The 13829-nt window shown below is 50.7% G+C and overlaps 1 protein-coding gene across 11 annotated transcripts in view; it reads right to left on the bottom strand.

Annotated features, from left to right (window-relative positions):
- The window catches only part of numb (NUMB endocytic adaptor protein), a 277518-nt gene that overhangs the window by 190117 nt on the left and 73572 nt on the right, over nt 1–13829 (bottom strand). The window lies entirely within an intron of this gene.

The raw sequence follows: 13829 nt of genomic DNA, 5'->3' as shown, positions 1-13829 counted from the left end.
CCCCACATCACGACACCTCTGCTCCCTGTACCCCACAACCCAACACCTCTACTCCGTGCCCCACAACCAGACACCTCTGCTCCCCGTGCCCCGCACCCTGGCAGCTCTGCTCCCTGTGTCCCGCACCCTGACACCTCCGCTCCCTGTGCCCGCACCCTGACAGCTCTGCTCCGTGCCCCGCACCGACACCTCCGCTCCGTGCCCCGCATCCTGACAGCTCTGCTCTGTGCCCTGGACCGACACCACCACTCCGTGCCCCGCATCCCGACACCTCTGCTCCCTGTACCCCGCAACCCAACACATCTACTCCGTGCCCCACACCCTGACAGCTCTGCTCCCTGTGCCCCGCACACTGACAGCTCTGCTCCCTGTGCCCCGCACCCTGACAGCTCCGCTCCGTGCCCCGCACCGACAGCTCTGCCCCTTGTGCCCCGCACCCTGACAGCTCCGCTCAGTGCCCTGCAACCCAACACCTCTACTCCCTGTGCCCCACACCCAGACACCTCTGCTCCCTGTGCCCCGCACCCTGACAGCTCTGCTCCCTGTGCCCCGCACCGACACCTCCGCTCCGTGCCTCACATCACGACACCTCTGCTCCCTGTACCCGGCAACCCAACACCTCTACTCCCTGTGCCCCACACCCAGACACGTCTGCTCCCTGTGACCCGCACGCTGACAGCTCTGCTCCCTGTGCCCCGCACCGACACCTCCGCTCCGTGCCCCACATCACGACACCTCTGCTCCCTGTACCCGGCAACCCAACACCTCTACTCCCTGTGCCCCACACCCAGACACGTCTGCTCCCTGTGCCCCGCACGCTGACAGCTCTGCTCCCTGTGCCCCACACCGACACCTCCGCTCCGTGCCCCACATCACGACACCTCTGCTCCCTGTACCCGGCAACCCAACACCTCTACTCCGTGCCCCACACCCAGACACGTCTGCTCCCTGTGCCCCGCACGCTGACAGCCCTGCTCCCTGTGCCCCGCACGCTGACAGCTCTGCTCCCTGTGCCCCGCACCGACACCTCCGCTCCATGCCCCGCACCGACACCTCCGCTCCCTGTGCCCCGCACCCCGACAGCTCTGCTCCCTGTAGCCTGCACCCAGACAGCTCTGCACCGTGTGCCCCGCACCCTGACAGCTCTGCTCCCTGTGCCACGCACCGACACCTCCGCTCCCTGTGCCCCGCACCCTTACAGCTCTGCTCCATGTGCCCCGCACCGACACCTCCACTCCGTGCTCCGCACCCGGACAGCTCTGCTCCGTGCCCCGCAACCCAACACCTCTACTCCCTGTGCCCCACATCCAGACACGTCTGCTCCCTATGCCCCGCACCCTGACAGCTCTGCTCCGTGCCCCGCACCCTGACAGCTCTGCTCCCTGTGGCGCTACCCTGACAACTCTGCCTCCTGTGCCCCGCACCCTGACAGCACTGCTCCCTATGCCCCGCAACCAGACACCGTTGCTCCCTGTGCCCCGCACAGACACCGTTGCTCCCTGTGCCCCGCACCCAGACAGCTCTGCTCTGTGCCCAGCACCGACACCGCTGCTCCCTGTGCCCCGCACCAACACCGCTGCTCCCTGTGCCCCGCACCCCGCCAGCTCTGCTCCCTGTGCCCTGCACCGACACCTCCGCTCCCTGTGCCCCGCACCCTGACAGCTCTGCTCCCTGTGCCCCGCACCCTGGCAGCTCTGCTCCCTGTGTCCCGCACCCTGACACCTCCGCTCCCTGTGCCCCGCACCCTGACAACTCTGCTCCCTGTGCCCCGCACCCTGACAGCTCCGCTCCATGCCACGCACCCTGACAGCTCTGCTCCCTGTGCCCCGCACCCTGACAGCTCTGCTCCCTGTACCCCATACCCTGACAGCTCCGCTCCCTGTGAGCCGCACCCTGACAGCTCCGCTCCCTGTGCCCCGCAACCCGGACACCTCTGCTCCCTGTACCTCGCACACCGACAGCTCTGCTCACTGTGCCCCGCAGCCTGACACCTCTGCTCACTGTGCCCCGCGCCCTGACAGTTCAGCTCCCTGTGCCCCCACCTTGCCACCTCTGCCCCGCACCTCGACAGCTCTGCTCCCTGTGCCCCGCACCCTGACACCTCTGCTCCCTGTGCCCCACACCCTGACACCTCTGCTCCCTGTGCCCCGCACCCTGACACCTCTGCTCCCTGTACCTCGCACACTGACAGCTCTGCTCCCTGTGCCATGCAACCTGACAGCTCCGCTCCCTGTGCCCCGCAACCCGGACACCTCCATCCCTGTACCTCGCACACTGACAGCTCTGCTCCCTCTGCCCCGCACCCTGACACCTCTGCTCCCTGTACCTCACACACTGACAGCTCTGCTCCCTGTGCCATGCAACCTGACAGCTCCGCTCCCTGTGCCCCGCAACCCGGACACCTCCATCCCTGTACCTCGCACACTGACAGCTCTGCTCCCTGTGCCCCGCACCCGGACACCTCTGCTCCCTGTACCCCGCACACTGACAGCTCTGCTCCCTCTGCCACGCACCCGGACACCTCTGCTCCCTGTACCTCGCACACTGACAGCTCTGCTCCCTGTGCCCCGCACCCCGACACCTCTGCTCCGTGCCCAGCACCCCGACAGCTCTGCTCACTGTGCCCCTCACCCTGACACCTTTGCTCCCTGTGACCCGCACCCTGACACCTCTGCTCCCTGTGCCCCGCACCAACACCGCTGCTCCCTGTGCCCCGCACCCCGCCAGCTCTGCTCCCTGTGCCCTGCACCGACACCTCCGCTCCCTGTGCCCCGCACCCTGACAGCTCTGCTCCCTGTGCCCCGCACCCTGACAGCTCTGCTCCCTGTGTCCCGCACCCTGACACCTCCGCTCCCTGTGCCCCGCACCCTGACAACTCTGCTCCCTGTGCCCCGCACCCTGACAGCTCCGCTCCATGCCACGCACCCTGACAGCTCTGCTCCCTGTGCCCCGCACCCTGACAGCTCTGCTCCCTGTACCCCATACCCTGACAGCTCCGCTCCCTGTGAGCCGCACCCTGACAGCTCCGCTCCCTGTGCCCCGCAACCCGGACACCTCTGCTCCCTGTACCTCGCACACCGACAGCTCTGCTCACTGTGCCCCGCAGCCTGACACCTCTGCTCACTGTGCCCCGCGCCCTGACAGTTCAGCTCCCTGTGCCCCCACCCTGCCACCTCTGCCCCGCACCTCGACAGCTCTGCTCCCTGTGCCCCGCACCCTGACACCTCTGCTCCCTGTGCCCCGCACCCTGACACCTCTGCTCCCTGTGCCCCGCACCCTGACACCTCTGCTCCCTGTACCTCGCACACTGACAGCTCTGCTCCCTGTGCCATGCAACCTGACAGCTCCGCTCCCTGTGCCCCGCAACCCGGACACCTCCATCCCTGTACCTCGCACACTGACAGCTCTGCTCCCTGTGCCCCGCACCCGGACACCTCTGCTCCCTGTACCCCGCACACTGACAGCTCTGCTCCCTCTGCCCCGCACCCGGACACCTCTGCTCCCTGTACCTCACACACTGACAGCTCTGCTCCCTGTGCCATGCAACCTGACAGCTCCGCTCCCTGTGCCCCGCAACCCGGACACCTCCATCCCTGTACCTCGCACACTGACAGCTCTGCTCCCTGTGCCCCGCACCCGGACACCTCTGCTCCCTGTACCCCGCACACTGACAGCTCTGCTCCCTCTGCCACGCACCCGGACACCTCTGCTCCCTGTACCTCGCACACTGACAGCTCTGCTCCCTGTGCCCCGCACCCCGACACCTCTGCTCCGTGCCCAGCACCCCGACAGCTCTGCTCACTGTGCCCCTCACCCTGACACCTTTGCTCCCTGTGACCCGCACCCTGACACCTCTGCTCCCTGTGCCCCGCACCCTGACACCTCTGCTCCCTGTGCCCCGCACCCTGAAAGCTCCACTCCCTGTGCCCCGCACCCTGACACCTTTGCTCGCGGTGCCCCCCACCCTGACACCTCTGCTCCCGGTGCCCCGCACCCTGACAACTCTGCTCCCTGTGGCCCGCACCCGGACACCTCTGCTCCCGGTGCCCCACACCCTGACAGCTCTGCTCCCTGTCCCCCGCTCCCTGACTGCTCTGCTCCGTGCCCCACACCCAGACAGCTCCACTCCCTGTGCCCTGCACCCCGACAGCTCTGCTCCCTGTGCCCCGCACCCTGACAGCTCCGCTCCCTGTGACCCGTACTTGGATTATGGAGTTGAAGGTTGGGTTAGTAAATTTGCTGATGACACCAAGATTGTTGGAGTAGTGGATAGTGAGGAGGGCTGTTGTAGGCTGCAAGAGACATTGATAGGGTGCAGAGCTGGGCTGAAAAGTGGCAGATGGAATTTAACCCTGATAAGTGTGAGGTGATTCATTTTGGTAGGACAAATTTGAATGCCGATTACATGGTTAACGGCAGGGTTCTGAATAATGTGGAGGAGCAGAGAGATCTCGGAGTTCATGTCCATAGATCTCCGAAAGTTGCCACCCAAGTGGATAGAGCCGTGAAGAAAGCCTATCGTGTGTTAGCATTTATTAACAGGGGGATTGAGTTTAAGAGCCAGGAGGTTATGCTGCAACTGTACAAGACCTTGGTTAGACCACATTTGGAGTATTGTGCGCAGTTCTGGTCACCTCACTATAGGAAGGATGTGGAAGCATTGGAAAGGGTGCAAAGGAGATTTACCAGCATGCTGCCTGGTTTGGAGGATAGGTCTTATGAGGAAAGGTTGAGGGAGCTAGGGCTTTTCTCATTGGAGCGCAGGAGGATGAGAGGTGACTTAATTGAGGTGTATAAGATGATGAGAGGGATAGATAGAGTGGACATTCAGCGACTTTTTCCTCGGGTGGATGTAGCTGTTACAAGGAGGCATAACTATAAGGTTCATGGTGGAAGATATAGGAGGGATGTCAGAGGTAGGTTCTTTACTCCGAGTGGTTGGGGCATGGTAGTGGAGTCGGACACTTTAGGAACTTTCAAGCGGTTATTGGATAGGCATAGAACAGTACAGGCCCTTCAGCCCACGATGTTGTGCCGACCATTTATCCTAATCTAAGATCAACCTAACCTACACCCCTTCAATTTACTGCTGTCCATGTGCTTGTCTAAGAGTCGCTTAAACGTCCCTATTGACTTGACTCCACCACCTCTGCTGGCAGTGCATTCCACACACCCACCACTCTCTGTGTAAAGAACCTACCTCTGACATCTCCCCTATACCTTCCTCCAATCACCTTAAAATTATGTCCCCACGTGACAGCCATTTCCACCCTGGGGAAAAGTCTCTGGCTATCCACTCTATCCATGCCTCTCATCACCTTGTCCACCTCTATCAAGTCACCTCTCTGCCTTCTTCGCTCCAGTGAGAAAAGCCCTAGCTCCCTCAACCTTTCTTCATAAGACATGCCCTCCAGTCCAGGCAGCATCCTGGTAAATCTGCTCTGTACCCTCTCCAAAGCACCCACATCCTTCCTATGAGGCGACCAGAACTGGACACAATATTCCAAGTGTGGTCTAATTAGAGTTTTATAAAGTTGCAGCAAAACCTCGCGGCTCTTTAACTCAATCCCCTTGTTAATGAAAGCCAATACACTATACGCCTTCTTATCAACCTAGGTGGCAACTTTGAGGGATCTATGTACGTGGACCCCAAGATCCCACTGTTCCTCCACACTTCCAAGAATCTTGCCTTTAACCCTGTATTCAGCATTCAAATTCAAACTTCCAAAATGAATCACTTCACATTTATCAAGGTTGAACTCCATCTGCCATTTCTCAGCCCAGCTCTGCATCCTGTCAATGTCCTGTTGTAGCCTGCAACAATCCTCAACACTGTCTACAACTCCACCAACCTTCATGTCATTGGCAAACTTACTAACCCACCCTTCCACTTCCTCATCCAAGTCATTTATAAAAACCACAAAGAGCAGAGGTCCCAGAACAGATCCTTGCAGGACACCACTGGTCACCGACCTCCAGGCGGAATACTTTCCATCCACTACCACTCACTGTCTTCTTTCGGCCAGCCAATTCTGTATCCAGACAGCCAAATTTCCCTGGATCCCATGCCCCCTAACTTTCTGAATGAGCCTACCATGGGGAACCTTATCAAATGCCTTACTTAAATCCATATACAGCACATCCACTGCCCGACCATCATCAATGTGTCTCATCATATCCTCAAAGAATTCAATGAGGCTTGTGAGACCCCTCACAAAGCTATGCTGGTTATCTTTAATCAAACTATTTTTTTCTAAATAATCATAAATCCCATCTCTCAGAATCCTTTCCAATATTTTGCTCACCACAGACGCAAGACTGATGGGTCTGTAATTCCCAGGGATTTCCTTACTGCCATTTTTTGAATAGGGGAACAACATTCGCCTCCCTCCAATCATCCGATACTCCTCCAGTGGAGAGTGAGGACGCAAAGATCATCGACAACGGCGCAGCAATCTCCTCCTTCGCATATGGAGTGCACGAGGATGATTGGGAGTAGGTTGATTTGATCTTAGTTTCAGACTAGTTCGGCACAACATCGTGGGTCGAAGGGCCTGTACTGTGCTGTACAGTTCTATGTTCTTAATATCTCATGGTGTCATATTTTGTTTTATAATGCTTTTGAGAGGCACCTTACTTTAAAGCTGCTGTATAGATACGTCGCCGTTGTTTTAAGTTCCTTATTTGTAGAACATATCAATATTGAAGCCCAATTACAAAATCATGCACTCCGCTACGGTCAAGTAGTAGAAAGCTATAAGAACACCCTAAACAACTTCTCATCTCCTTTTTGGGTTTAAGTACTCTGAGCAGCTCCTACATGCTTCCACTCTGCTCGTGTTCCTGACACATGATCCTTTCCTCACGCCATGTGACCACTCAGTCTACAGGAAGTTTGGTGGCACTCCCTCCAGTTGTTAATTTTCTACCCACAGTCCAGATGTGGACTGATTGCCAAGCTTTGTTCAGATATGTCAGTTGTGGGATCTCTAGCTCTATCTATTGCATGTTGCTTTCACTTTTTAAGCACACATGTGGTTTTGTGCTGGGATCATTAGGTTGACATTGCATATTTGGGTATGTCTGGTGATAGAATTATAGAATCCCTGCAGTGCAGAAGGAGGCCATTCGGCCCATCAAGTCTGCACCGACACTCTGAAAGAGCACTCCCTACAGACCCATTCCCCCGCCCTATCCCCGCAATCCCACCTAGGGGCAATTTAGCATAGCAAATTTGTCATAATATACACTAGTATATCATGGTGCAGATACACACACACACTGATGGACACAGTGGGACCAATCAACACACACAACACCGCAGCCAATCACCAGTTAGAGCACACTCACTATAAAGACAGGGGCATCAGAGTTCCCGCTCATTCGAGATGCAGCCTCCTAGTAGGACAGAGCTTACAGCTTGCAGCACAGATCTACACCATGTGCTGCATAGACTGGTTAGGACAAGGCATAGGTCTTTGTTCAATCTAATACCGTGTTAACCCACAGTGAACGCATGTTTAACAGTTTCTGACTGAATAAAAGTGTTGCACTATTTTAAGTGTTGGTGGCCTGTATGTGTTCCACGGATCCAGAGCACCCAACACATCAAAATTCACCTAACCTGCACATCTTTGGACTGTGGGAGGAAACCGGAGCACCCGGAGGAAACCCACCCAGACGGGGGGGGGGGGGGGGGGGGGGGGGGGGGGGGGGGGGGGGGGGGGGGGGGGGGAGTGCAAACTCTGCACAGACAGTCACCCGAGGCTGGAATTGAATTCGGAACCCTGGAGCTGTGAGGGAGCAGTGCTAACCACTGCGACACCGTGCCGCTCTTACACACTTCGCTGAACCAGGGGTGATCCCCTAGCTTGATGACAATGTTACAGTGAAAGTTATGTCATAGATTGTGGTAGTACATTAGCCCAGGTGGACTTGGGTAGGGTGCTCTTTCCAAGAGCCGGTGCAGACTCGATGGGCCGAATGGCCTCCTTCTGCACTGTAAATTCTATGATTCTACATAATTCTGCTGCTGCTGAAAGCTCAGAGCACTGCATGGATACCAGTTTTCAGCAGCTGGACATGTCCTAAATCTATTTCACTTAGAATGTAGCTATTACAGGATAACACCACAGTCCTCAATATGAAGATGGAATTTGGTTTCCATCTTCACCTGCCAATACTACCATGAACAGATGCATCTCCAGAAGGCAAATTGTTGAAACACGCCCATACTGGCAACTGTCTCCTTCAAGACACAGCCAGTTCAATCATTAATGATGTTACTGAACCATTCTTGATAATGGACATTTATGTCCTCTACTTGGGACCAATTTCTGTACCCTCCCTCCCCTCAATACTTCTTCCAGGTGGTGTTCTATAAGGAGGATTCAACTGTTGAGAGAGAGCAGTAGATGGTAATCAAGGGTTCCTTGTCCATGCCTAACCTGACATCATGAGGCTTCATGAGGCCTGGAGTCAACGTTGAGGATTTCTGTACCACAGTGCCTCTGACCTTGGTGGGTCCTGTTGGCATATTTAGCTGTAAAAACATGATTTGGTGAGTGTGACCACATCAGGCTATGGTTTGACTGGACTGTGGAATAGCTCTCCCAATTTTGGCACAATCCCCAAGTAATAGTCAGGAGGACTTTGCAGGGTTGACTCGGCTGGGGCACCACTGTTGTATTCAGTGCCTAATATGATGCAAAGTTGACTGGGCTGGGTGTACAAGGTTGACTGGGCTGGGGAGGCAGTGGCAGAATTGTATTGCTTCTGGACTAATTATCCAGAGGCCCAGAGTCATGCTCTGGGGATCCGGGTTCGAAACCTACCATGGCAGATGGTGAAATTTGAATTCAATAAAAATCTGGAATTAAAAGTCTAAAGATGACCATGAAACCATTGTTGATTGCCATAAAAACCCACCTGGGTAACTAATATCCTTTCGGGAATGAAATTTGTCATCCTTACCTCGTCTGGCCTACCTGTGACTCCAGATCCACAGCAATGTGGGTGACTCTTAATTGTCCTCAGGGATGGGCAATAAATGCTGGCCCAACCAGCGACACCCACATCCCATAAACACATTTTTTAAAAACATTGTCGTGTCCCATGGATAATTTGATGTAGAGGGATCTGCTCGGTTTTATTTTCATTTGAGTTTATCGTACCAGATAGATATCGTTGAATGGCTTGCTAGGCCACTGAAGAGGGGAGTTAAGAATCAACCATCTTTTGCTCTGGGTCTGGAGTCATATTTAGGTCATAGCAGGAAAGAATGGCAGCTTTCCTTTCTAAAGGATATTAGTGAACAAGATGGATGTTTTTAAAACCACAATTCAGTAGCTTCATGGCAACCATTACTTACACCAAGATTTTTATTCCAAAGTGACTTCTCTTCCTTCTTTCTTGATTACAATTTCAAGCACCATCTACTTCTACAATGCATTATAAAGTTCAATACCATGATGAAAAAGAATTAAAAAAATTACAAACAACTGCATCTTAACCCAAACGTGGCCCGGTGGCGGAGTGAATGAAGAGTATAAACATGGTATGGAGAATGGTGATGAGTAGGAAAATGGCAAATTAAGATTTGGTCAAGGATTGAATGTTGGAGAATCCTCCTTACATAATACCAACCGGATTAGTTATATATTTTTCTTTTGGTGTGTAAAGGAGAGAAATGAACAAGAAGATTAATGCTAATATTAAGAAAAGCAAATGGTATCAGCAGGTTGCCAGAAGACATGATTAGAGATTTGCAAAGCACTAGGTCTTTCCTGGGTAATATGATAATGCTAAAACACAATCGAATTAAGTAGAAAATTGCAATGCGATTTTAATTCAACTACATTGATATTTTCTGGATATTGATTGTCCTCAAGGACCTGAAAATCAGAATTTCGACAACATTTGTAGGATTGTATGTCAATTCTTTAAAGTCATAAAATTATACCAAGTATTAAAAATCAGTACCATTTGAATTTAAATAAACTATAAATATATATGTAAATTAATTATATATGGGGCCATATTTCAACACCCACTCCCACAAAACTGCTTTGCCATGAATTATATAGAGGAAGAGATCCGTCAGTGCTCATTGTTTATATACAGGTAGCCACTTAAATTTTATAACTCTGCCATTTCCCCTCATAACCTCCCATATTCCTCATCTGTCATGGTATTGCGGAGACTGTGCCCATATTATCAATTCATCAAACAGTGGAAATAATTTTCCACTAATAACCCTCAAACCTTATTCAGAACTGTTAGCTATACTGGCTGTAATTCTGGTGAATTTTCCCTGTACCTTTTCCATCATTCTAATGCACGGTAGCACAGTGGTTAACACTGTTGCTTCACAGCTCCAGGGTCCGAGGTTAGATTCCCGACTTGGGCCACTGTCTTTGCGGAGTCTGCACGTTCTCCCAGTGTCTGCGTGGGTTTCCTCCGGGTGCTCCAGTTTCCTCCCACAGTCCAAAGATATGCAGGTTTGGTGGATTGGTCATGCTAAATTGCCCTTGGGTGTCCAAAAAGTTAGGTGGGGTTACTCGGATAGGGTGGTGGTGTGGGCTTAAATAGGGTGCTCTTTCCAAGGGCCGGTGCAGACTGGATGGGCTGAATGGCCTCCTTCTGCACTGTAAATTCTATGAAACACATTAAGCAAGGACAACTGAAGTGAGATAGGCGCTGATTGCACATGACATTGCCTGTTAGAGCCGTTCACTCCCTCTGCATTCAACGCATTAATATTTTATTTTTACCATTTGAAGTTGATGACAGTTCTATTAAGATATAGATCATTAAGTATTTTCTATAACTCATTAGGAAATATTCGGCATGTTTTAAATGTATTTAATCTTGGGCGGATGGTTGAGGCGGGATTAGTGAGTGGAAGAGAGGACTGGAGAAGTGGGTGTGTAAGCCATGTTGGCAGGGTGTGGTTGTTGGTTGGGGGGGGGGGGGGGGTGGACTTACTTTGTTGTGTTTTCTCTTGAAATTGTTGTTAAAAATGCCTTAATTGCAAATGCTTTAATAAAATGTGTTTTTTTTTTAATGTATTTAATCTTATTCATGGAGTCATGGTTAGTGAACATGCATGGTTTCAATCTTGCAAAACGTGGAGATGAAGTAGGGCCACTCATGCAGCCTTGCCCACTTGCCGAGGTTGCCCATCACTGTTCTAATGTCCTTCCTGTAATGGTGATTGCTTCCATTAATCTAACTATGACAAGGGTAAAATGGTCAAATTTACTTCATAACTAGATTGCACTAAGCATAAATAAAGCAGTGAGATTAGTCAATAAAATATTGTCGTAATTACTTATTGTTGTAAACTTAAAAAAAAAGAAATTGGGTGAGTAAGTCATTCTGAAGCATGAATTGAATTAGGGGAACTCTCCAACTGACATTTTACACTCAAGTTTTGGTCATTCTGACCTGAACAAATCTTCCCATGAATAGTAAAACATTATAAATTCTACCACTGCAGGGAATTTAGCAGTTTTAACAAGTCACACAAGCAGCCAAGTGGTCACAAGCAGTAAGACAGTCTTCAGATCAAAACTATAGTGTACAATGCAAAACTTTGACAATTTGAAATCTATTTCCATTATAGTACCTGTTGGCGCTACAGCCAGTGCAGAAGCCAATCTGTTTCCAAGTAAGTTCAGAAGCAGCCAGACCCAATTCAAAGCAACAGAGCATGCAGAGCTGTTCTATAATCGCAGGTGATGCGGGAAATGCACATACAGAACAACAATAGCAAACCTGCTTCAGTAGCTGATACCCAAGTACTTCAACTATTCAGTTTACCATCAGCCAAATGCATCCACAGTAATCTCACCATTATATTAATGGAGCCCAAATATTGTGCCAGTTTCTTTGGGGAAACAAAAGAAACCAACCATCACATTCCATTTATTTTGTTTTTCATAAAATCCATAGAATCTCTACAGTGCAGAAGGCTATTCGGCACAAAACCCTCTGAAAGAGCACCCTACCTAGGTCCACACCCCCACCTTGGACTGTGGGAGGGGTGATGGTGGCGCAGTAGTTAGCACTGGTGCCTCATTGCTCCGAGGACCCGGGTTCGATCCCGGACCTGGGTCACTGTCCGTGTGGAGTTTGCGCATTCTCCCAGTGTATGCGTGGATCTCGCCCCCACAACCGAACATGTACAGGCTAGGTAGATTGGCCACGCTAAATTACCTCTTAATTGGGAAAAAAAATAATTTAATGTTTGGACTGTGGGCGGAAACTAGAGTACCCGGAGGAAACCCACACAGATACAGGAAAAAGTGCAAACTCCACACAGTCACCCAAGGTCAGAATTTAATCCAGGTCATTGGCGCTGTGAGGCAGTAGTGTTAACTACTGTGCCGCCCTTTTCTGCTTGTGTGTCAGCATCACAAACTAATATCCTTATTCCGCCAATGTTTACATGGGTAAAAAACAGGCATGACCTGCTGATAAGGCAGTCCTGATAATGAAAACTTAGAAAGGAAATAATCTTGTAGATTTTAAGTGATGGGACTGTGACTATTTCCTTTGGCAGCTTGTTCTATTGTGGAATTACCCTCAAGAAGAAAGATTGTTAATACACTGCCTTGGAAACAAATGGTGTTTGTAGTTTGTGTGAATAGCTACCTTACATTTTGTCATTGCTGGAGAGCACCGGGTACTTGTTGCTGTCACTTTCCACCAGTCCATTCCATACCTCAGAGAACATGGCAGTCTATTTTTCTCCTTCCTTTGCTGGGGATTCCTTGAGCTATGATCAAGGATGTGACTTTGGTGTATTCCCATACTGATTTGTGCAGAATTGTGCACATCTTTGGATTGTTTTAATTTTATTTATATCTCTCACCATATAAAGATCCTACACACAACTTGACCAGGATTGGACAAACAAATGTTTGGTAAGCTATAACTCTGATATTTTTGTTGCAACACCAAAGATTCCTCTCAGAAATCCCAAAAACTTTGTTCTCTTTGGATGTTATCTGCTGAATGTGGAATACATATTGGAGATGGTTTTAACAAGTCTGTAAAGCTGTGCTTTGATGTATCTTTTTGACCAAAAACCATGCTGACTATCTACCAGGATATTGAGGGCTTCAAAGTGCTCCATGATATGCAAATAAACAATATATTCAAGTAATCTGCAAATGGCGCTGGAGAGAGTGGCCAGTCTGTAGCCTGGCTGACTTTTATCTCCTTTTTTGAATATGTCACAGATGTTAATTTGTCTCCACTGAGATTGGTTAATATTGGAACCAGTACATCAGCTTTAAGATCCAGAGGGTTTTTTTTAAATTTAGAGTACCCAATTATTTTTTTTCCAATTAAGGGACACTTTGGCATGGCCAATCCACCTAATCTTTGGGTTGTGGGGGTGAAACCCACGCAGACACGGGCAGATTGTGCAACCTCCACACAGACAGTAAAATGAGCGTTACCCAGCAATTATAATGTTAGCTACATTGGGACCTACACACTATTCATATGAAGAATGGTCACTTGGCAAGTTTAAGAACGAATGTGCTTGGAGGACTGGATATCTCAAAATTAGTCACACTTTACATCAAAAAGTAAAAGCTACTTGTTAGAATTCACACATTTATTGTGCCCCCCCCCCTCCAAAGAATCCAGCAATGTCAAACATATATCTTTCTCTTGAAGCCACATAGCTTTCAAACTTAATCTCTGAACTATTATAAACTCATCTACCAGTATTGAGAAGAAGGACTTATCCTCACCCAGAGAACTACCTTCCAGACATGCACACACTGCCATAAAGTTTTGGTGATTCAGGGTAT

Source organism: Scyliorhinus torazame, chromosome 2 (genome assembly GCF_047496885.1).
Source record: "Scyliorhinus torazame isolate Kashiwa2021f chromosome 2, sScyTor2.1, whole genome shotgun sequence".
Classification (NCBI taxonomy): domain Eukaryota; kingdom Metazoa; phylum Chordata; class Chondrichthyes; order Carcharhiniformes; family Scyliorhinidae; genus Scyliorhinus; species Scyliorhinus torazame.
This window is presented reverse-complemented; position numbering and strand designations above follow the sequence as displayed.